General features: G+C 40.7%; 1 protein-coding gene across 2 annotated transcripts in view; it reads right to left on the bottom strand.

The window, feature by feature from the left end:
- Window positions 1-25,208, bottom strand: part of raph1a (Ras association (RalGDS/AF-6) and pleckstrin homology domains 1a) — a 96,620-nt gene that overhangs the window by 52,352 nt on the left and 19,060 nt on the right. For both annotated transcript variants that reach the window (XM_047370000.1, XM_047370001.1), the window contains exon 2: window positions 4,043-4,095. The gene's annotated coding sequence lies outside the window, so the exon portion shown is untranslated. The remainder of the gene's footprint in view (window positions 1-4,042; window positions 4,096-25,208) is intronic.

The following is a 25,208-nucleotide window of genomic DNA, read 5'->3' as shown; positions in this document are numbered from 1 at the left end:
CTAGTAGAATGTTCCTAACCAGTTCTAATTTTATAGAAAAGTCTCATTCTTGAATAAGAATTTAATGAACTTTTCATTTATGCTGCTACCTCAAAAGGATTGTTCTTAAACATTTTTAGTGATGGACGTAGAATCTTTCGAATAATTCATATAAGATATTTGTTTCAGTGCCCACCTGTAAACTGTTTGAAGCCAGTTTATTCATTCCAGCACTGCACCGACACATCGACTGGTTACCAGAATTGACCGATTTTTAGCCTATGCAATCCTGACCAGTGACTGGCTAGTTGGAAATGTAAAAGTCTGGTCTTTTTCCTATCAGTGAATGAACCTTAACTAGGCACCACCAGGCTGTGGTGACAACGCTTTTTAGTGTGAATGCTTCTAATGAGGAAAAAATACTCCTGGTTAGCAAGTGTCCGTATAGTGAGGTGTTTATAATGAAGTCAGAGGAAGAATTTAACAGTATCACACTGTTATGTAGTCCCTGCTGTCTCACAAACACAGTTCCTTATTTAAATAACTACTCTTGATAGAAATGTGTGGAAAAAAAAACATATTTTGAATAAGGATCCTTTATGTTCTTAAATAACAATTCTCAAGGAGAACTTGACTAAAATATCCTTAACAAGAACTGGAGATCAGAAATGTTTAATACAACTCCAATCTGTGCATCTGCTATTAATGACCCTTTGAAGTAAATTTCTGGAGCATGACATCAGGATTTCAATATTATATAACCTGCTGCTCCAGGAGACAGCAGAGAGCTTAACTCCAAGGAAAGTAAATGAACATCCATCACAGTTGTCATTGTTACCACTTTCCAACATTTCTACCTAAACCCCTGTATATAGTATGTCAGAAGTATAGTGTGCCAGACACAGATTTACAACACCCACAACGGTATGTGGCTAGATCCTGGAACCCCAGAAACATTTATTTTTCCACAGAACTTAAAGAGAAATCTTAAGAACAAGAAGAGTTATTAACTGCAAAACCTCATGAATGTGGCTCCATATACCTCAGTCAGTAATGGCTCTTCAGAAACCACTTTACAGTTTTCCTACATAACAACAGCTTTCTGCTGACCAGCTGCTTTCTAGTTGAATTAGTGACATTCATGATGTCAACAGTGAAAGAAATGTTATATTTTTGGTGTACCTCAGCTAAAGTAACTGACGTGTATATGTTGAGCCACATGTCAGCACTTCATATAAAAAGCAGCCATCAGTATGTGGAACATACGAGAATGTCAGTTTTAAAAACCTGGCTGCAGGAAGAAGCTCCCATTCATCCCACAGGGACACCATGAAAATCTGGACATGATGTTAGCTTCTTTGGAAGTTTGTCCCAAGTTGAACCCAAATGTGTTCGATATAGATTTATCATGGTAAATAAGGTAATAGCATCGCCCTAACCAAAAATATAGGCAGTAGTTAATATAGCAGTAGTTAAAACTTGGTTTGTGGTAGCACAATGTGGCACATTCTAAAATCCTAAACTGAAAATAAAGCAAGCACAGAGACTGATCCCATCCAACCAGATAGCATACCACCCCTAGGCTCTGTATGGAAGAAATGAATAAAACCCATCTCTTTCCCATATATTTTCCTATCTCTAAACAATCCGAATAAGCAACTGATCCAAATTCTCTTATGCTTGGTTCACATGGCAGGATTTTTATGCCAACATTTGACCAGATCTTCCCCCTCCAACATGCCCCAATTGGCTCTAAAGATAATCTTATGAGATATTCCTGCTGTGTGTGGTGTGTTAAGAGTGATCTAGTCTGCTCAGAAGGACATCAGGACTGCTCCGACCTCAAATCTGGGATATTCAACATGTTGGATTGTCTTGGCTCAATATCCTTTATTAGGTGTTCCCTGAAGACAACTAAGCATGCAGCCTGTTGAATGTGACATGTAGCCAATCAGAAAGCAAGGTGAGGGAAACACGGAAAGGAATTACTCTGTACTTATGTTTGATCTCGAGAGGGTTTGCAAGATTTCCCATCTGACATCTGAATTTTTGTGAGTGACATCTGTTCATGTGTGACGTGTTGTCCTAGCAGTGATGCTGGACACCACACACTGTAGGACCAAACCTGTTATACCTACGATTTTTATCATCCCGTGTGGGGTCTCTCGGGTTTTCAAAATCAGACGACAATTTGAAAATCCTGCCGTGTGAACCAGGCATAAGTTCGGTTTCAGAGAACCACATTTCCTCACTGTGTCAATATCAGCTGTATCAATCGTCACAGCTGATATTCCAGCACAAGTCATTTTTGTAAACATTCTCTGCTATGCTGACTACCATTTCGAAATGCTCACCAACCATAAGAAACAAGATTCTTCTTCTTTTAGCTGCTCCCCTTCGGGGCTCACCACAATAGATCATCTGCCTCCATCTGATGTTATTTCTAGCATCCTCCTTTGTCCCACCAACCCGCTGTATACCCCTCCTTTAATACGTTAACAAGGCTTCTCTGTGGTCTTCCTGTTTTCCTCTCCCTTTGCAGCCCCATATCCAACAAATCCACTGCCCCTCCTCTGCATAGGTCCAAACCATCCCACCCTTGCCTCTATTTTTGTCTCCAAACTGCTCAACCTGAACTGTCTCTCTGATTTATCAATTGTCAATCCTTTAACTTCTTCTGGAATTCTGCAGACCCCCATCTCCAGGTCCTGTTTTCTTATTAGCACCACCATCTCAGAACCATACATCATAGTGGGTCTCACTCCAATCATCTAGGTTTTACCTTTCTCACTTGCAGCTCTTTCTGTCACAAGTCATCCCAACACTCATATTCATCCACTGCACTCTGCCTGTACTCTCCTTGAGTTGTGCACTACCCATTTCATTGGATGGTGTACCCCAGATGCATCAACTCAACCACCTTCAGTACCTCTACTGCATGCAACTTCACTGTTCCACCTTTCTCCCTCACTTTCACACACATTGTATTCTCTCTTGTTTTTACCGGCTCATTACTCTTCTGTACAGAGTATAACTTCACCTCTTCAGACTCTTCCAGCTGCTTCCTGATTTTATCACAGACCACAAGGTCATCAGCAAACACAGAACTTGAGGACCTTTGCCAAACATCAACTGTCCACCGTCCATCATTTCTTGGATCAAAACAAGGCTCAGAGCTGATCCCTGAAGTAATCCCACATCCACTCCTACTTCACATCTCACCACTGTCTCACTGTCCATGTCCTGCACTTTCCTCCCCCACTTCTCTGCCAGTCCCACTGATTATTTCTTGGCACCTTTGGTATACTTTACCATCAACACTCTATGCATACAATAGATGTATAGTGTTTATACTCTTAATAAAACAATAAGTAACTAACTTATACAATATATCTCTCCCAAGTTACAAAAGCTTTTTACTAGCATTCTTAAAAATCTGTACCAGAACTCTTCATTCTACAGCCGTTATCTCACTCTCAAGGATTGTGTTTAACAATCTAGTTTAAAAGTACCACCATTCTCTCCCCTAGATGTCTCCATACCGCCATTGTGATCCGTTTGCCTTTGCTCTTCATTATCCTCATGGCTCCCCTCACTTCCTCCTCACTGACTCTCTGCGCTTTCTGACTCATTAACTTCACTATTTTGTTCCTTCATCAGCTCCTCAAAGTATATCTTCCATCTTCAGCACACTCTCTTTACATCTGAACATATTTCCATCTATATCCTTACTCACTCTATCCTACTGTACATATTTTCTAGCTCGATCCTTTCTTGTCCTTTTTAGTTTTTATATTTTTTATCTCATCTCCTACAACTCATTGCCAGCACTGCTCAACATAAACTAGGTAGGCAATGTTGGTGAACCTCTGATGAATCCTGTCCTGGATACTCTATTGAATTTGTACTGTTGGATCTGTGCAGTAGGGACTGAAACTAGTGCAGGTCCCAAGAGAAAATGCTCAGTCAGGCCTTTTAATATTTGCATAAAATGCACAGTAGCACACTTTAACAGGAGCAACAGTGGAACATACACTGATCTGAGTGGAGTAATGCTGCTCACCTTTTGACTGCAAAGCAGTTCAGCACAGCTCCAAGAAGACTGATTCAGTCACGCTGCAGACAGAAAAGAGAAAAGGTTACAACATTGAACATCGCAATCAGATTTACTTTGGGTGGATGAACGCACAGACAGGAAATTGAATTTTCCAGTTAGAGATGGTTTTATGCAGGAAAGTTTTTTGCCATTTTACTCATCCTGCACCTGTAATGCCCATGACCCTTATTGTATTGATAAACTTTTAAAAACAGAAGCGTAATTCAATTTTCACTGTATATTTTGATATATATGTAGCCGGGTGAAATAAATAAATTACTACTTCTAAAACAGAAGTCGCTATCATTACCTCTTTTTGCCTTGTGCGGTTTTCAAGGGGTCCAGCAGATAGCACTGTTGCTTCAGGTAGTATGGCAGTGTCTCCTGTGTGTGTATGTTGCGTGCGTGATGTCATTACTGAGCAAGGACAAGATAACGAGGCATATCAGTGGAACATTTCTTAAATTGAAACAGAGATTGCTGTAGATTGGCGCCTTATGGTCAGGAAGGAGTCCTTCCCATTAAAACGTGCAGGGCTACGTGACGGTGTGAGTGTTTAACAAAGATTATATGGAAACTTTACTAAAGGTTGAGCGGTTACTATTTTGTTTTGTTTACCTACTTTTGTGCAATTCATTTGTTGAGAGGGGAGATAGACTGTCCAGGGTTCCTTGTGCGAGTGTCTGCTCCAGTGTGGGCCTGCTGTCAGCCATTTTCAAGTGAGTTCAAGTTGCTAATGTAGAAAACAGTGTATAAACGGAATGTACTGTGGTTTTGCACAAATGTAAGTTGAATGACTATTATGTGGTGCTTTTTCTGTTTTATTATAGTACCACTATTAGGCCACTACTGTTGTCTTTGATAGATTTTGTTGGTTTTTTTTGTCTCTTGTCTGGGTTTTTATTTTTTATTTCCAAAGAAGCCTTGAATAGGTCTGCGAAGCGGTGTTAAAAGCTAATTTTCTGATCCTGACGAAAGAGAAACTGTAGTTTTTGATTCGAGATGAACGCACTACTTGAATATTTTTTCTTAAATAGTTGTTTGCAACATATTTACAAAACACCAAATCAAACCAAATTTAATGCTGTCCCCATTCTGAGGATGGTCGGGAAATAAAACCCACATTATATTTTGGGAGCTGTTGGTGTCTGTCCCATCTTTCTACACCTGATCAAATATATAAAATCGTTACTTTTATATTGCAGCTGGTAAAATGACATCTATGAGCATGAAAGTTATGCATCATACTACCAAAAGCATTTGCTTGCCTGCCTTCACGCACGCACGCACACACACACACACACACACACACACACACACGGTCTTGAGTGACATTGCATTCCTAATTAGGATTAGGTGTGTGTGTGTGTGTCCCCCCCCCTACCCCCACCACCTAGGTTTAACTCTTTTATGCAGGGTTTCCACGAAGTTCAAGTGTCTATGAGAGCTTCTGACCATGCTTCCTCAAGCACATGCATGAGGTCAGACAGAAGATCTGACTCAAAGTCTCCACTCTAATTTATCCTAAAGGTGTTCTATTGGGTTGGGCTCGGGACTCTTTTCAGATCATTCAAGTTCTTCCATACCAAACCCGCTCATCCATGTCTCTATAGAGCTTTGCTCTGTGCAGATATGTTGAAACAGGAAGGGGCCGTCTTCAAACTGTTCCCAAAGAGTCAGCAGAATAAAATTGTCCAAAATATCTTGGTATTCTGAATCACTAAGAGATCATTTTACTGGAATTAAGGGACTGTGCAATATTTTGTGTTAGGAAATTTCACAACATGACTAGTTGAACAGGTTGTGTCCTATCGTGGTACCACTGTGCTGTTGAAAGTGGTGCATTCTTTCCAAATGTTAGCAGAAGCAGGCTTCATGTTTTGGTGCAGGACTTTAATACATGTGGTCATGGCCATGATTGAAACACATGAATTTAATGATTTAGATGGGTGAGCAATACTTATTGCACATTAACAATAATGCATGTGTCATAAATATAACCATTATTTGTAAAAAGAATCTTTAAGTCTAACCACGACTGTATTTCCATTATTAACCAAGTAGAATGATCTCCTGAGACAAACCAGGAAGGGATGAGTATTTCCATTGTATGGAGTCATTTTATTGGTAAGTTTGAGTCTCTGAGTCTAAGTCTTGGTAGGAAGCTACTACTGGTTGTACTTTAATGTTTCAACCTTTAAAAGCCTGTTGATCGGCAGCCTGGTTTTCCACTGCACACAACTTTAACCCTGTCCGGTTCATTTAAAACTTTTAAATGGAAACCAGAAGGCTCAGAAGACTACAGGCTACAAGGTGGTGATAAACTAGAAAATATTCTAATTAGGTAACAAAAATGTTCAGAGACACGCAGCTGTCTACACATTACATATAATGACAGCAGGTGGCACCAGTGAGTGTTCCTTTCATGCTGACCAAGCTGCATGTGTGTAACCTAAAAATAAGTGGCAAGCCAAAACATTTTGTTGTCGTAGTTTCCATATCCTTTCCCTACAGTGTGTGTTTCCGACCCACTGGTCTCCTTTGAAGCTGCACTGCAGGCTCCTCTGATTTGGCTTCAGTTTTACTTTATTGTACATCTGTATTCACTTGTTCAGCTGATGTCTCACTAAATCACCACTGCTCACTCTGTCACAGCTTCATCAGCTACAGGCCTCTAATTGAGGAATTCATACAGGAGGCAGCATACTGCGTGAGAGATGCTGTAATTTTGTGTCTTCCAGGGTTTGCAGTTAGCATCTGTCACATTGGTGTGTGTCTGCAGTCCCTCCGCAAACTAATCAGGCTGTGCAAATGCATAAAAATATCACTACTTCACATGACAGAGAATACACTCTCTTTTTCCCTCTTCCTCACTCTCACACACACACACACACACACACACACACACACACACACTTTTTTCTATCTTTACAGGAACTTTGCATCAATTTCCATTAATTTCTATGGCCTAACCCTAAACTTAACGCAATTCAGACCTTAGTCCTAAACCTAACCCCTAAAAACAGCATCAAGAAAAGTGATGTGAGTGACTATGAAAATATCCTCACTTTCCAAAAATGACCTCTTTTAGTTGGTAAAAACTTCTGACGGTCCTCTCTCAGCAGCATATACAAGAACACACACACACACACACACACCTATTAACAGCTCTCATGTGATCAGTAGCTAAGGGCTGAAATAACAATTCTAATGTTGTTGGAACATCTCCATACCAATGTACTGCTAATGGGTACAACAGCAGCCTGTTTTCCACCACAGCTTGAACCCAGATTTTGAACAAGTTATTTCTGTTTTGCTTTCTAAAGAAAAACTGCAACAAGACAAGTGGTGTTGCAGTAGAACTGAATCTTTGCTAAGTCAGAACAGAGAACCATGGCTTATGGAGACCAAGCAGACCGAATAAAACTAAATTCATGTTTATAAAAACCAAAGCTAGTGTGTTATTGAAACCGATGCAGGTAACAAGTCGTAGTTCCTGTGGTTGTGGCTCAGTGGGAGCAGTTGTGGTTTCAAGTCCAGCTTCCTTCCTTTGCCACATGCTGATGTGCCCTTTGGCAAGGCATTTAACCTCAAGCTGTGTACTGATCTACATACTGGTGCATTCTATACCCATGGTTGTAAGTGTAGCGGGGTCACTACAAATGTGTTATATAATGTAGGTGTAACTCAGCTCTCCTGCAGATCTAGAAATACAGCAACACCATCCTGGCTGCCAGTTACATCGATACAATTTTGATAAATCCACTTACATTTATGGAAAAATAACATTAATCAATTATTTTAAAAAGTAAATTCATGCCACTAAAATGAACAGTTGTTGAGATATATGGTCATAAATTTCACTAAAAAGGTATTTTTAGTTCTTTGCGATTTTGTTGCGCTGTTTTATGACGTCACGGGAACCCCCACACATAAACTGACTGCTGCTACAATGGCCATCAACACAGACAGCAGCGAAGAATCTGATATTTCTTTGATAAAAAAAAACTAAATTCACTAAAGACGGACTACATCTCGCTATATAAATAAATACACACATATATTTATATATACAAGCGTACCACCAAGAAGGACGAACCACATGCAACAGGATTAACTGTGGACACAAGAGGAAGCTGTCTGAAAGGGATGTTCAGGTGCTAACCCGGATTGTATCCAGAAAACATAAAACCACGGCTACCCAAATCAGGGCAGAATTAACTGTGCACCTCAACTCTCCTGTTTCCACCAGAAATTTCCGTCGGGAGCTCCACAGGGTCAATATACACGGCCGGGCTGCTATAGCCAAACCTTTGGTCATTCATGCCAATGCCAATGCCGGTTTCAATGGTGCAATGAGTGCAAATCTTGGGCTGTGGACAATGTGAAACATGTATTGTTCTCTGATGAGTCCATCTTTACTGTTTTCCCCACATCCAGGAGAGTTACGGTGAGGACAAGCCCCAAAGAAGCGTACCACCCAGACTGTTGCATGCCCAGAGTGAAGCATGGGGTGGATCAGTGATGGTTTGGGCTGCCATATCATGGCATTCTCTTGGCCCAATACTTGTGCTAGATGGGCGCGTCACTGCCAAGGACTACCGAACCATTCTTGAGGACCATGTGCATCCAATGGTTCAAACATTGTATCCTGAAGGCGGTGCCGTGTATCAGGATGACAATGCACCAATACACACAGCAAGACTGCTGAAAGATTGGTTTGATGAACATGAAAGTGAAATTGAACATCTCTCATGGCCTGCACAGTCACCAGATCTAAATATTATTGAGCCACTTTGGGGTGTTTTGGAGAAGCGAGTCAGGAAACGTTTTCCTCCACCAGTATCACCTAGTGACCTGGCCACTATCCTGCAAGAAGAATGGCTTAAAATCCCTCTGACAACTGTGCAGGACTTGTATATGTCATTCCCAAGATGAATTGATGCTGTATTGGCCGCAAAAGGAGGCCCTACACGATACTAATAAATTATTGTGGTCTAACACCAGGTGTTTCAGTTTCATTGTCCAACCCCTGTATGTTTGAGAACCAAGGATTATCTTGAAGAATCTGGAAATGAAGTTAAGCTAGTCTTGGAACTAACTTAGGCAATAACTGGTATACCTTCAAACAAACATTTACAATGCAAGATCAGATCAAAATTTATTTTAACATATTTAAAATTTTATTTGCTGAATAAAACCAACCTTAAGGATGACCAATTCTCAACGGTCTTTAATTAGCTGCCTTTATTTATTAAAATAATATTTAAAGAAATATTATTAAGGAAATATTAAAATAATATTTAAGGAAATATTATTTTGAATAAGAACCGAGCCTTTTGGAAAAATGGGTCTTAATGGCGTTTAATTAGTTATCACGTTTAGTAAAATTATATTTAAGGAAATATTACTTCCTAGATTGGAAACTAACAACTTTTCTAACAACCTTTATGGGTAAATGATCTTCAGCTGACTCAAAATGGGAGCACATGTCCTTAGCCGTTAGCGGTTGGAGCTAACAAAGGAAACTTATAGCTGGTTCCCAGAATCAAACACATAGCTTTAAAATACCACTAATAAAAGGGTTAACTTGCAGCTAAACTCCGTAGCAGTGGGAAAAGGCTTTAGCTGGGCCAGCCAAACCGTGAGAAAGGCACGTTCGGCTCCTTTAAGGGCCATGATGTGGGGGGTAGCTCTCGCTACCTGGAAGGCGTGCGATGAGGTCCCGGCCTCCTTTTCCAGGCTGTGGGGAAAATCCGCTTCGATCAGGGCTGCCTCTGGAGGCCTCAGAAGAAAAGTCAAGTCAGGCTTGTCTTAAAACTGTGCACATATATTTATATTATATTGTAGATATGTTTATACTGTTTAATTTGTACTGTATTGCACCGACTACGCCAAAACAAATTCCTTGTATGTCCAAAAACGTACTTGACAATAAAGCTTTTCTGATTCTGATTCTGATTTACACTCTACATGAATGAATGCCAGATACTCGAACAGCAAATCATTACTTAACTTTGCTGCATGTGATCGTAGTCATTCTGGATCCAGTTTATAGAGTTATGTCTGTTTGCCAGCAAGGAGACATTAGCGCACTGTGTCCCTCCTTCCAGTTCTGCTGGGGACCTGCGTGGAAGAGGTCTGTTTGTTGGTGTGTGGGGTTTTTATTCAAATAGTGATGTCACTAGTGATGTCACGGGAAGTCCGCTGTTATCCCTCTTGTTCCTGTTGCTGGCTGTGCTGGAAGTAGGTTAATGCGATATATTTTGAAAGTTCCAGAAAAGATCTTACTGGCCTTTAATGTTGTAACCCATGACTGGAGTCCCAACAATTTTAACAATAACTGCCGATATCTAAACGAACTTTTGTGACAAAGAAGTGTTCTTACCTGCTGAGCCTTGATCTGTTTAGCAGCAACAGCAAGCAACAACCTTTTCTTTGGCAATCTTTTCACATCAGATGCTATGAACAGCGTGGCTATAGCATCTGCTCCAACATTCTCCTTCATCTGGAAGATATCCCGACCTCTGACATAATTTCTCTTGCGAATTCAGAGGTTTCTTGTTCAAAGCAGTTTACCGAGAAGTACTCGAAACACAACTAGCTGTGCTTGGTGGGACCAGCCCATCTGTCCCTCGTCAGTTTTCCAGCTCTGATCCAGGCAGCTCTGATCCTCTTCGCTTCAGGAAAATAGTGCAGACTAACGGCTGCTGCCGTAGTATTGCTGCCGCCACCAGCAATGCACTGTTTCATCATATTAACACTGTTTTTAACGCAACTTGGCTTCTACCTGAACCATTTATCATTAACGTTCACACAATGAATGACCAGAGGCTTCCCCTTAGACATAATTTACGGGCGACTTTGGACTTGGAAAATTTAACATTGAAATATGCTTATTTTGTGTCACAATTGTCTTTTGTAATGTCTTTAATCCCATTATCATTTACTGCTCAATTCCTTCAATATTAGGATGTTTTCTTTCAATTTCTGCATTTGTGGGAAATGCGTGTCACAGGCACTTTAAAATTATAACCTTTTATTTATCTATTGCTAAACAGTGTTAAATTTCAAAACTGCCAGGTAACGAGCCAATGATGATAAGAGAATTCAGTCATTTGATATAGGTGCATTGGACCAGCAATGCATGTTGCAGGGCAAGGCGTTACATGATGTAGCAGTAGAGGGGGCACACCCCACAATCTTATAGTCCTTGTTGTAGCCATCCTTGGTTAGATTCCCAACTATGAGACCTCTGCTGCATGTCTTCCCCCTTCTCTCTTTGCCCAGTTCCTGCCTGGTAACTGTCAATAGAAGGCCACGAGTGCCGAAAAAAAAATCTTTAAAAAAAAAATACTATAGTTGCAGGACACCTACCCTGAGAAGTTTGAGGCCCCTGATCTACAGAGAGCCCTGCCGATTAAACTGCCACAGAACATAGTCAGTACGAGTTTATATAGCAACAAAACCCCACAAGGCCAGCTCAGGGTAGTGGATGCTGCTGGACTTACAGGGGTTGGACAATGAAACTGAAACACCTGTCATTTTAGTGTGGGAGGTTTCATGGCTAAATTGGACCAGCCTGGTAGCCAGTCTTCAGTGATTGCACATTGCACCAGTAAGAGCAGAGTGTGAAGGTTCAATTAGCAGGGTAATAGCACAGTTTTGCTCAAAATATTGAAATGCACACAACATTATGGGTGACATACCAGAGTTCAAAAGAGGACAAATTGTTGGTGCATGCCTTGCTGGTGCATCTGTGACCAAGACAACAAGTCTTTGTGATGTATCAAGAGCCACGGTATCCAGGGTAATGTCAGCATACCACCAAGAAGGACGAACCACATCCAACAGGATTAACTGTGGATGCAAGAGGAAGCTGTCTGAAAGGGATGTTCGGGTACTAACCCGGATTGTATCCAAAAAACATAAAACCACGGCTGCCCAAATCACGGCAGAATTAAATGTGCACCTCAACTCCCCTGTTTCCACCAGAACTGTCCGTCGGGAGCTCCACAGGGTCAATATACACGGCCGGGCTGCTATAGCCAAACCTTTGGTCACTCATGCCAATGCCAAATGTCGATTTCAATGGTGCAAGGAGTGTAAATCTTGGGTTGTGGACAATGTGAAACATGTATTGTTCTCTGATGAGTCCACCTTTACTGTTTACCCCACATCTGGGAGAGTTATGGTACGGAGAAGCCCCAAAGAAGCGTACCACCCAGACTGTTGCGTGCCCAGAGTGAAGCACGGGGGTGGATCAGTGATGGTTCGGGCTGCCATATCATGGCATTCCCTTGGCCCAATACTTGTGCTAGATGGGCGCGTCACTGCCAAGGACTACCGAACCATTCTTGAGGACCATGTGCATCCAATGGTTCAAACATGGTATCCTGAAGGTAGTGCCGTGTATCAGGATGGCAATGCTCCAATACACACAACAAGACTGGTGAAAGATTGGTGTGATGAACATGAAAGTGAAGTTGAACATCTCCCATGGCCTGCACAGTCACCAGATCTAAATATTATTGAGCCACTTTGGGGTGTTTTGGAGGAGCGAGTCAGGAAACGTTTTCCTCCAACAGTATCACGTAGTGACCTGGCCACTATCCTGCAAGAAGAATGGCTTAAAATCCCTCTGACCACTGTGCAGGACTTGTATATGTCATTCCCAAGACGAATTGACGCTGTATTGGCCGCAAAAGGAGGCCCTACACCATACTAATAAATTATTGTGGTCTAAAACCAGGTGTTTCAGTTTCATTGTCCAACCCCTGTATGTGGCAATGTTAAAGTTCCATCTCCCTAAAAAAATAAAAGTTATGGGTCAGGACACTTCCTCATTGTGCTGTGTTGCAACTGATTACTAGAAGTAAAGTATCTGGAAGAATTGATCAATGATGCTTTTCTGTGTTTAAACATGTTCTGGGTACTAACCTTTGGTACAATAACTCCTTGATTACAATGACGGAAAGAGTTTGTATTATAAATATTTCTAATTAGTGAAATGCTTACCCTGTAACTGACATGAACGTTTGGATTGATTCTCCAAATTTTCAAAATGCCAAGTAAGTATCAGACCATGAGTTGAGTTGTAAGAATCTTGGTGACTAAGTTTAGTGTAGCTTATTACTGTCATTAATAGCAGATTGTTTATTCAGATAATTTGTTTAAAAATCTAAATAGTTAATAGTCATCACTACAAAGGTTTTCCTGCATCTTTTAGGTGCATAACAATCCACAGATGTGGCTAACAGCACTGCTTGCCTATGTATGATTTTATTTATCATCAAAATAAGATCTAATTATTAGAGCCAGGTTTGTGCCAGTTTGAAGCTATATAATATGCAAGCTACTTTTAAAAAGGACATGCCGGAGACAGCTCACATTTCTCTCCAGTCACATGGACCAAGGAGTAGAGCTTCCCCAAGCCCAACTATAGCTGCACTCTTCAGGCAAGTGGCATACGAAAGGGAATGGCTCATCATTCCCATGGCTCATGTTTAATAGTTAGGTTTAATTGGAATATATGCACCAGACATGTAATCTGTATGATTTGATTGAACTGATTTTGTCAAGTGCCTTGAGACAACATGTGTTGTGAATTGCGCTATATAAACTGAATTGAATTGATTTAACCAGAGATGCATGACCCCAGAATCATCCAAAGGTATCGCGGTTTAAAAACAAAAGTCAGCAACAATCCACGAGAATTAGCATGTCTGTCGGTACAAAAAAAAGCTGATTTGTTAATGTGACTGTTAAACTGTTAATTAGCTAGCTAGCATAATATTCTGTGCAATGTGTAACTTCACTTTAGAACTATAACAAAATATAAATATTTATAACAGGAAGTTCACCTCTTTTCTGGTTCTTCCAATCTCACTGATTTAAAATCAGTGTTGCTTGACAAAAATCTTGCGTGGTCTAGCACCTCCTCCCCCTGAAGCAATTGTTACATCATTAACAGGTGCTACAAGGATCACCAGAGCTACTGTAAGAGGAGACCCTGCTGTACCTACATTTGGTCAGAAGCCTCTCCTGACTAGAATAAAATACCTGAAAATGTATGAGCAAATGTGTCTTTTAAATCATTCTGCAATTATTAAAAATTATGGCTCCTGGATAATCAATTCTGCAGCCACTGATGATGGGATTCTTATTTCTGTTCTGCATTTTAATGTATTGTATTGTAATGATTCTTTGTAATTGTGTTTCGTGTTTTTTTTATTCTTTTCAAGTATACTACATGATATGTTTTTTATTTTACTATTCTGATTTTAAATTTAGCAAATTTTGTGATGGAAGTATACTGTTTATTTTTATTATGTATTGTATTTATATTTGTGGTATATTTTATGGTACCTGGAGAGACAACAGATGAAAACTAGCCTTCATGGCTAAATCTGGCATGTTTTGTAATGTACATTGTTCCTTCTAAATAAACATCATTCATTGACATTGGGTTAGTGAATGCCAAAGAACTCTCTCACTCATCTTATTCAAATCTGTGCATCACAGTCAACAAAACTATGAACAAATACTAAGTCTTGGTCTATTGGTTCTTTCCCAAATTTAAAATACAAAGACTGCCTCATTTTGTAAGTTTTTTAAAAACTGTTTTAACTGTTACTTGTTTCTTTCTCTGTTATACATTTTGGGTATTCTTCTCTGCCTTCATTTACTGGTTTGCATATAATTCCTCATCGAGCTGAAATTTGACATTTCAACATACTGATGTATCGTTTGTCAAGGTGCTGGCTTTACTTTATCATGTTGGCGGGAGCAAAAGTCAAACATTTGTGGATGCTAGCATCTATTGCAACTGGCAACAGTCAATACATGATAAAACACAGGTAAATAATTATGAAAAGAATCTGATAAAGATGTTGAAGCAAACTTCTATGGTTTATAAGTATATTTGTGCCAAAACCCTGGTAGGTAATCTGCTCTTTAAATGTGTTCACCCCTCTAACTGGAAGTGAGATTTGTTTTTGTTTTTCTCTTTAATGAGTCATTAGAAATATCTTTGTTTTCTATCATGCATATTTTCCCAGATTACTTCTGACCAACATCTGATCTCTGTTCATTAAATGGTTTTATTTTGGATTCCCTATTTATTAGTGTTGTGTTTGTGAAGTGCTGCAGCTTGCCTCTCCTTCTCAGCAGATTGATGACTCCAATGTTACCCAACAGACCACTTTAAGGAATATTACAAAAGATGCCAGCCTGCCAAGACAAAGGCTTTTAGCTCTCCAATTGGAAACAATAGTCTTACCTCTGTTAGTCCTCTTGTAATAAAATCTGATCCACTGTAAGAGGGCTGTGTTGGTAATACTTAGTCATGATTTCCTTTGTCAACAGGCTAGAAGCATCTAATTTAAAACAATGTAGGACATTGCTTCATATCTGACACATTTGTTATGTTCCGCTTCCATATAGGAAGCATCGAGTTCTCCACCCACAAGATGTCCCTGCTATACATTAGTGAGGCATTACTGCATCTCAGATAGATGTAACCTGAGGAGTAGCTAAATGTGTTGGTGGGTTGAAGGGGAAAATCGTTGGGATATTTGGGACAGTACCATGAAGTCACTGCAGCTTTGACTGCTCGGTTTTTGCTGTCAACACTAGAATCCAGAACAAGAACTTGGTCACTGAGCTGATTTAGCTTTCTATGACAATGAGCTTTAATAACAACTTGAAGTTCAGCTTCCATTCAGTAACAGCTCTCTGTGAACACGCAAACACATTTTAACTAGCTACCATCATTTTTAAGCTGTCTCAAAAAACAACAGCAATTACAACAACCTGGTTTGGGTTGTGCTGACTTTTTTGTCTTGGTACCATAGCTGGTGCTGTGACTTTGCTCCAAGTTGGAAAAGAAGCCAAAACAAAAGATCAGCTTTATTGTGAAGTGAAAGTAAGTGTTAAAACTTAAGTCCTCCAGTTGATCAAGAACACTCCTGTCATAGTTATCATAGCAGACGCAAAAACACAATTCTCCTGATTTAGCATCAGTATGCTGTTTTGTTATTAATTTTAGAGTATGATAAGGGTTATGGGTAACTCAAAGCAAAGCTTGGACATAACTACTAGTTGTGCTGTTCATGACTGCCCCATTAATCAGAGGAAACTTAACTTGTGGCTTTAGCAGGTGCATGTAACATGCACCCAAAGTGAAACAGGATTCCTCCTAAGATCAGACGATTATTTTCCTCCATTCACCACCAGATGATGAATCAAGATGAATGTGGTTGAAGTATCAAAATTTAAAGTGACCTGCGAAAGCCCTGAGTATGTTGATTTCACTTAGTCAATTAAAAGCCCACAGAAGAAAATCCTTACCCCACATTGGTGGGGATTTGCAACACACCACCAGAGAAAAAACACAAGCTTCTGAGAAGGATCTTCACCGCTAATCAGAGATCACAAATAATTTTTGGTTTCAGGCATAACTGACTAATGCTATAACATCCTTTTATGATTAATAATAATTCATCAGCACATGACATCCATGTCATTGTGAAAGGTTAAGAACATATACATACATATCTATCTAACCATATAACCATACAGTGCCTTGCGAAAGTATTCGGCCCCCTTGAACGTTTCAACCTTGGTCTTCATGATGCTCTCTGCACTTTGAACAGAAGCCTGAGACTATCACAGAGCAGGTGCATTTATACGAGACTTGATTACACACAGGTGGATTCTATTTATCATCATCAGTCATTTGGGACTACATTGGATCATTCAGAGATCCTCACTGAACATATGGAGTGAGTTTGCTGCACTGAAAATAAAGGGGCCAAATAATATTGCACGCCCCACTTTTCAGTTTTTTATTTGTTAAAAACGTTTGACACATCCAATAAATTTCATTCCACTTTCCGATTGTGTCCCACTTGTTGTTGATTCTTCACAAACAATTAGAATTTTATATCTTTATGTTTGAAGCCTGAAATGTGGCAAAAGGTTGAAAAGTACAAGGGGGCCGAATACGTTCGCAAGGCACTGTATATCCATCCATCCATCCAACCAACCAACCAACCCATCCATCCATAAGGGGATGTATTTGTTTTTGTTATAAATTTAACCACCTCAGTCCTTAACCTATAATCCTTTGCAAGAATTTTGTTCTCGACTTCAGATGTCTGAATCACCAGAATCAGGTGAGCTTTAACACACCTGATTCAGGTGATTGCAGTTCAGCAAAACCATGTTAAATAGCCATCAATGGAAATCAGGTGTGCTAAAGAAGGAAAACATCTAAAATGTGCAGGACACCGACCCTCGAGGACCGACTTTAGACACTCCTGGTCTAGACCAACATTGCTACATGTAAAATTATCATTTAATTCTATGTTACTCTGGTGTTCTCTATGCTTTAAATTGCAGATGGCCCATTTGTTGTTTATGTGATTGTTTTCAAGTGTTAATTGTGCTGTAGGTGGAGAATGCTGTCAGGAAAGTAAATATGGCGCAGTATCAGTGCCAAAATTGAGACTACTGCCCACCCAGCGGTGGCTACTTCCTTGTTGCAGGAGGCTACATCCATTCCGAAGCCAGCTACAGATCTGATTAATGATAGGTAACTGGTAGCGGCCGGTGCCAGTAACTGAGCGGCCAGTGCTGGCAAATGAGAAGGAGAGTACTCACTTGCATTAGCTCTGGATAGGCTGGCAATAGCATTGAGTAGGCTGGCAGTAGCATTGGATAGGCTGGCAATAGCGTTGGAGAGGCTGGCAATACCACTGGAGAGGCTGGCAATACCATTGGAGAGGCTGGCAATACCATTGGATAGGCTGGCAATATTACTAGATAGACTGGCAATAGCATTGGAGAAGCTAGTGACTAGCATGCTTCTTCTTCTGGTGTTTATTGGCGATTGGCACACCTGAAAAACTTGAGGGGTGCATTACCGCCACCAACTGGTATGGAGTGTGATTTGTGATGGATTCATATCTATATTACATAATATATAATCAAATTCTATTAAATAATTTAGTTCTTCTTAAAAATCGTATAATTTGTATCTGTTTGCTTCCTAAGTTCTACTATATTAGTTTCTTTAATTTTCTCAAATTCTCTCCTCAAATCTTCTATTTCATATTTATTACAATATAATATAACATGTTCTATTTTTTCATTTTCCCCACAATGGTCACATTTTCCTGTATTATGCTTTTGTGTCAAAGAAAATGTACTGTTCAGTCCTGTGTGTCCAAATCTTAATCTTATTACCCTTTTCTTCTTTTTGCTCCTTCTTCCAGTACTCATTTCTCTGATTGACTTTTTGATCTTATAAAACCATCTTCCTTTACTTTCCCTATCCCACCTTTTCTGCCATTCTTTCTTCAGTTTTTGCTTGATAATGCTCATTGCCTCTGAGTTATTTATATGAATTGTAACATTTATATGGGTGTGAGTTGCCTTCTTAGCATCTTATCTGTCATTTCATTTCCTTTTAATCCAATATGTGCTGGTATCCATTAAAATGCTATTATAAACCCATCCTTTGTATTCTGAATAATGTTAGTTGTATTTGTAATAAAATATCTGGCCTGCTATCTGAATGATTATGTTTTAGACTCTTGAATCTAAACAAATTATTGTTTTTAATGGTCTAATGTCCTCCATCCACTGTACTGCTAACAAAACTGCTAACATTTCGATTGAGGAACATCACAGCAAAAACAAATAGGCTCAGAAATTGTTTCTTTCCAGAAGCAGTGAAAGCAGTTGTCCCCCTGCAGACAGACACTAAACATCCCTGCTGACAATCAAACAAACCACCAGCCCATCTTATAGACTGTTTCAGCACAAGCTATACCTTATGTAAACACCAAATACTACATGCCACATTCCATGCACATATGGTAATTTTTTCATGTGTTTTTAAATTCTGCCTGCTGTGAATTCTGCAAATGTGTTTTGAATAGTGCAATGTTTACATTTTGACGTGATTTACATTTTCTAAGTGCTTTTATATTCTCCAAATGTTTAAATTGCAGAGGATTATATTTGAAACTATACAAGTGTCAAAAAAGTGTGTTCCAAGTATTTTATATTTGGCAAATTGTGTCCTTAAAATTGTGTAAGAGTTTTCTTAATGAAGTCTGTGCAATCCATGTATGTCTTTGGAGCAGGGCCTCAAGAAAGGTTTCATTATGGTGACATAACATCTTGATTATGAATCACTCCTACGACACTCCTGTTTTTCCATTTATTTATGATGCATGTGTATAAATCTGAATAAACTGATAACTGTTTATTTTCTTACAGGGCAGTTTGCTGGCTCCAAAGCCTCTAGGGCTCCACGTAGTACATACTTCCATTCATTTCATTTAAATGTCTCAATAACTTCAAACTTCCTGTTTCAGAATAACAATGAAATGACTGAAAAGCCAAACTACAGGCTTGATGCAAAACTTACTTAAAGTTTGTGAATAGGAATGTTTCCTCCCAAAAAAGCCAAATCTGCTTTGATTGTTTATCTTTACTGGCCCAATACTACAATCTACATAAACTACAAATGTTTATAGACATTTTTTTTTAATGTAAAGTTCTATTTACACAGGAAACCAAGTCAGGGTGGGAGCTGGGAAATGGTTATATGTCTTACAGAAGCACCGGTGTGTGGGCACAGAGGCTGCAGAACAGCTCATCCTTTGTGAGCAGACAGTTTAGTCTGCATTAGCTGAAGGACGTCCAGAAACAGAACAATATTTTACCCTGAGCAGCTCTAACAGCTCAGCTAGCACCTGCTGCTGCTGAAACACAGCCAATAGTTTAACTGAAGGGATTCTAAAACCCTCAAAACGTGCAGCAGAGCTAACCACTACTGTTCTGCCTGGTAACCAGTTAGTCCCCAACTAAACCAGTCCTGATTAGATGAACAGTCTGGTCAGATTACGAACCATAGAGCTAATACACCCTGAGGGATGTCTGCTGCATGCTTTATATGTTCCAATTAGGCCCAGACTGACAGGACTGCAGGGCAGATACAGCCTTATAAAACAGGAGACCTGAGAAGTAAATGCAAGTACCGGTACAATGCCTTACAATAGTTTTGATACCTTTTTCACTTGTTCACATTTAGTCACATTACAAACACAAACTCTAGTAAGTTGTTGAGATATTATGTGAGAGATCAACAAAAAGAAGTGTGTCATTGTGAAGTGGAGAAATATTACATAAAATCTGAAATGTGGCCCACAGATGTCCGGTGCATATATATATATATATATTAAACCTGACAGGGCACACTTGTGAAGTGAAAATCATGTCAGGTGACTACCTCTTGAAGCTCATCAACAGAATGCCAAGAGTGTGCAGAGCAGTAATGAAAGCAAAAGGTGGCTACTTTGAAGAACCTAGAATATAAGACATATTTTCAGTTGTTACACCCTTTTTCAGCATTGTATAACAAAAAACCCAGAAACATTCATGTACACATACGATGAAGGAAGGTTTGCATGACTTTAAACTATGACGTCTTAGTGTATTAACCACAGTAACCTTGGAAACAGTGGTGCCAGCTCTCTTCAGGTCATTGACCAGCTCCTCCTGTGTAGTTCTGGACTGATTCCTCACCTTTCTTAGACATATTTATAAGCAACGAGGTGAGATCTTACATGGAGCCCCAGTCCGAGGGAGATTGACAGTCATGTTTAGCTTCTTCCATTTTCTAATAATTGCTGCAACAGCTGATCTTTTGTTCACCAAGCTGCTTGGCAATTGCTCTGTAGCCCTTTCCAGCCTTGTGGAGGTCTACAATTTTGTCTCTGGTGTCTTTGGACAGCTCTTTGGTCTTAGCCATGTTAGTGGTTAGATTCTTACTGATTGTGTGGAGTGGACAGGTGTCTTTATGCAGCTAATGACCTCAGATGACTAATTTAGAATAATAACTGGAGTGGAGGTGGACTTTTTAGAGGCGGACTAAAAGGTCTTTGAGGGCCAGAATTTTTGCTGATTGGAAGGTGTTCAAATACTTATTCGCTGCAGTAACACACAAATAAATTATTTTAAAAATCAGAAATTGTAATTGCTGGATTTTGTTTTAGATTATGTCTCTCACAGTGGACATGCACCTAAGATGAAACTTTCAGACCCCTCCATGATTTCTAAGTGGGAGAACTTGCAAAGTCGCAGGGTGTTCAAATACTTATTTTCCTCACTGTATATACATACATACATACATACATATATATATATATATATATATATATATATATATATATACACTCACCAGCCACTTTATTAGGTACACCTTGCTAGTACCGGGTTTGACCCCCCTTTTCCTTCAGAACTGCCTTAATCCTTCGTGGCATAGATTCAACAAGGTACTGGAAACATTACTCAGAGTTTGGTCCATATTGACATGATACCATCACACAGATGCTGCAGATTTGTCGGCAGCACATTCATGATGGGAATCTCCCGTTCCACCACATCCCAAAGGTGCTCTATTGGATTGAGATCTGGTGAGTGTGGAGGCCATTTGAGTACAATGAACTCATTGTCATGTTCAAGAAACCAGTCTGAGATGATTTGTGCTTTATGACATGGCGCGTTATCCTGCTGGTAGTAACCATCAGAAAATGGGTACACTGTGGTCATAAAGGGATGGACATGGTCAGCAATAATACTCAGGTAGGCTGTGGCTTTGACATGATGCTCAGTTGGTACTAAGGGGCCCAAAGTGTGCCAAAAAGATATCCCCCACACCATTACACCACCACCAGCCTGAATCGTTGACACAAGGCAGGATGGATCCATGCTTTCATGTTGTTGATGCCAAATTCTGACCCTACCATCCGAATGTCGCAGCAGAAATCGAGACTCATCAGACCAGACCAGTTTTTCCAATCTTCTACCGTCCAATTTTGGTGAGCCTGTGCGAATTGTAGCCTCTGTTTCTTGTTCTTAGCTGACAGGAGTGGCACCCGGTGTGGTCTTCTGCTGCTGTAGCCCATCTGTCTCAAGGTTCGACGTGTTGTGTGTTCAGAGATGTTCTTCTGCATGCCTTGGTTGTAATGAGTGGTTATTTGAGTTACTGTTGCCTGTCTATCGGCTTGAACCAGTTTGGCCATTCTCCTCTGACCTCTGGCATCAAAAGGCATTTGTGCCCACAGAACTGCCGCTCACTGGATATTTTCTCTTTTTTGGACCATTCTCTGTAAACCCTAGAGATGGTAGTGCATGAAAATCCCAGTAGATCAACAGTTTCTGAAATACTCAGACCAGCCAGTCTGGCACCAACAACCATGCAACGTTCAAAGTCACTTAAATCACCTTTCTTCCCCATTCTGATGCTTGGTTTGAACTGCAGCAGATCGTCTTGAGCATGTCTACATGCCTAAATGCGTTGAGTTGCTGCCATGTGATTGGCTGATTAGAAATTTGTGTTAATGAGCAGTTGGAGGTGTACCTAATAAAGTGGCCCGTGAGTGTGTATATGTATATGTTATCCTGCTGGAAGTAACCATCAGAAGATGGGTACACTGTGGTCAAAAAGGGATGGACATGGTCAGCAACAATACTCAAATACTCTGAGGGGTCTTCTGACCATGTGTCACCATATTTCTTTCGTATCCAGTCCAGCAAATCTAACTGCTGACACACCACAAATGTGCACTGTTTCCTCTCCTGGTGTTCCTGTTTCAGCTCTACAGGGAAACTTATCGGCCAACTGTATAGTTACTACAATAGAACAATACAACAATTTTTGGATTGTTTAGATTGTTGCCCCTAATTAAACCAGGCAGCATGGGAAGTCCAGTAAGTTCTGGTACATTTTCTTCTATTTTTTCCTATATTTTCCAACACTTTGCCGATCCTAGCACCGATATAAGAACATAATCAGTATGAGTTAATTTGAGGTGTGAGGATGAAACTACAGCTTTATGTAAAATCAGTTTTAGTCTGATGACAGCCTGCAGCTGCCAAATAATCAGTTTGATTCTCGCATGTTCTGTATAAACTATGACAGAGGTCAACAAGGACAGAGAAGCTGAAAGGAATCTTGTCCACTTAGCATTATAATTACTCAGAAATGCTGCTGCCCTCCAGCAGAAGGAAATAGGAAACATGTTCAGTTTGCGAACATGTTCATTTCTTTTTTTTAGATATTTTTCCAGCACTAGTGGCCTTTATTTTTTATTTTTTTTGACAGTAGGCAGACAGGAAAGAGGGGTAGAGAGAGGGGGAGACGTTCGGCAAATGTCGCCGGGTCCGGGACTCGAACCCAGGATGGCTGCTTTGAGGACTGTATCCTCCGTATATAGTCGCGCGCTTAACCCCTACACCATCAGCGCCGCGCTCAACATGTTCACTTCTGATCTGAAGTCCCTGACCAGGGCAGGAGCCTCACACACTGCTGCTGCACTGGGGTCACTTGGACCGCGGAACTGCCAGGAAGAATCACAGCAATCTCAAAGCTGCTCTGACAATGTGTGTGCGTGCGCGTGGGTGTATGCATGTGTATATATGTATATTTTTGTGTATTCAACTCTATATAATACTTGCTTGAACTGCACCTTTGTTTTTCTTTTGCATTGTCTTTGAATATTGTTGTGCTTTTTTGTACAGTGACAATAAACAGATTCTTAATCTGAATCTTCTGAATACACTCAATGCAAGGTCACCGAGTTACTGGGTTAATATGCTGCTGTGATGAAGGTGCCTGTCTTAGAGCAACCGTTGGCACCAGCTCATCGTGTCGTGCTGAGAATCGGTCTAATGAGCCACAGTGTCTGTAGTTACTCAGTGACAATCAGAACTCCCACCATGGTCAGCCTGTTGTTCAAATGTAAACAGTGGAACCTAGTTAGAGTTTGCACTAAGCTTTTAATGGTTTTTAATGACAAGACCAGGTGATAACCCTAAACCAGCCAAAAGAGGATGATCTTATGCACCTTCTCCAATGGCTCTGTTTAGGTTTCACGGCTACGCTCCAGTCGGCACGGAATCTATTGTGTTTCCTTTTTTTTTTTTTTTTTTTTTTACCGTGTCTTGTCCGGCAGAGTATCCGGCAGAGTATCGCTCAGAATAGTTGTCTGAGTGCCAATAAATTGCCCAACAGATTTACTTTCACAAGCAGAGCATCACTGCTAATGCTTTAAAGATCTGCCTGATATTTATAAAAGACACTTTATTATAAACTTCTTTGGGAATATTTCAATTGTTACGGACACGGGGACTGAAATGAAAAGGAAAACAGAAGCTTGAAAAAGAGAGAGACGGGGCAAAAGGGAAAAAGGGGAGAAAAGAAGGAAAGAGTGGAGGAGAGAAAGAAGGATGAAGAGAATAAAAGATTACACCCTGCTTGCTTATACACCTGCAGGGTTTTTTTTTTTAACAAAATAGCACACGGTATTAATGAATGTAAAATGTACTTAGTGAGAGGTGCAGCCCAATATAAAACATCTGTGTATCTGTCAACACCTGAAGCTTAACACCTGTGAGTATGAGTGTGGATGCGCTTTGTATACAAGGTATCTCCATAAAAATATGCAATAGGGAGTTTGAGGACCCACCGACCTGCCCCGTGGTCCCCAGGCGGACACTGAGGAGATCCGAGCCACAGACATCCAAAGGCCCCCCAAAGCACAGGAACCCCAGGAGAACCACCGCCGGGACTACCGCAACCCCCCCCAGAGAAGAGCAGTGGAGAGTCCCAGGGGAGTCACCCAGCAGCGACAATGCAGAAGCTCCAGGGAGCCGCAGCGACGAGACCACAGGCCCCGCTGGCAGCCGTCCACGCCCGAGCAGATCCAGCCATGGACCCAGAGACCCAAGACCCCGGGACACACCACCCCCCAAGCAGAGGCCCGACAGAGCCCAGGGGGCCAGGCCCCGGCAAGCAGCCACCGGGAGTGAGCCAGCACACACCAAAGCACCCAGCCCCGGACACCGAGAACCCCAAGTACACCACCGGGCAGAGACTCCAACCACCGGCAGGTAGTGTGGTGGGGAGGAAATAGCCCCCCACAAGATGGGGGGGCCTAGGCTGATCCAGGAGAGGGAGCAGTCCAAGACCCAACCTGTCACACAAAAAAAAAAAAACAGGCACTCACAGTCACAATCACCCACTCCCACCCTCATGGATACATATAAAATCACT

Source organism: Girardinichthys multiradiatus, chromosome 7, assembly GCF_021462225.1.
Source record: "Girardinichthys multiradiatus isolate DD_20200921_A chromosome 7, DD_fGirMul_XY1, whole genome shotgun sequence".
Lineage (NCBI taxonomy): Eukaryota > Metazoa > Chordata > Actinopteri > Cyprinodontiformes > Goodeidae > Girardinichthys > Girardinichthys multiradiatus.
Note: the sequence above shows the minus strand (reverse complement) of the source record. Positions and strands in the feature narration are given on the sequence as shown.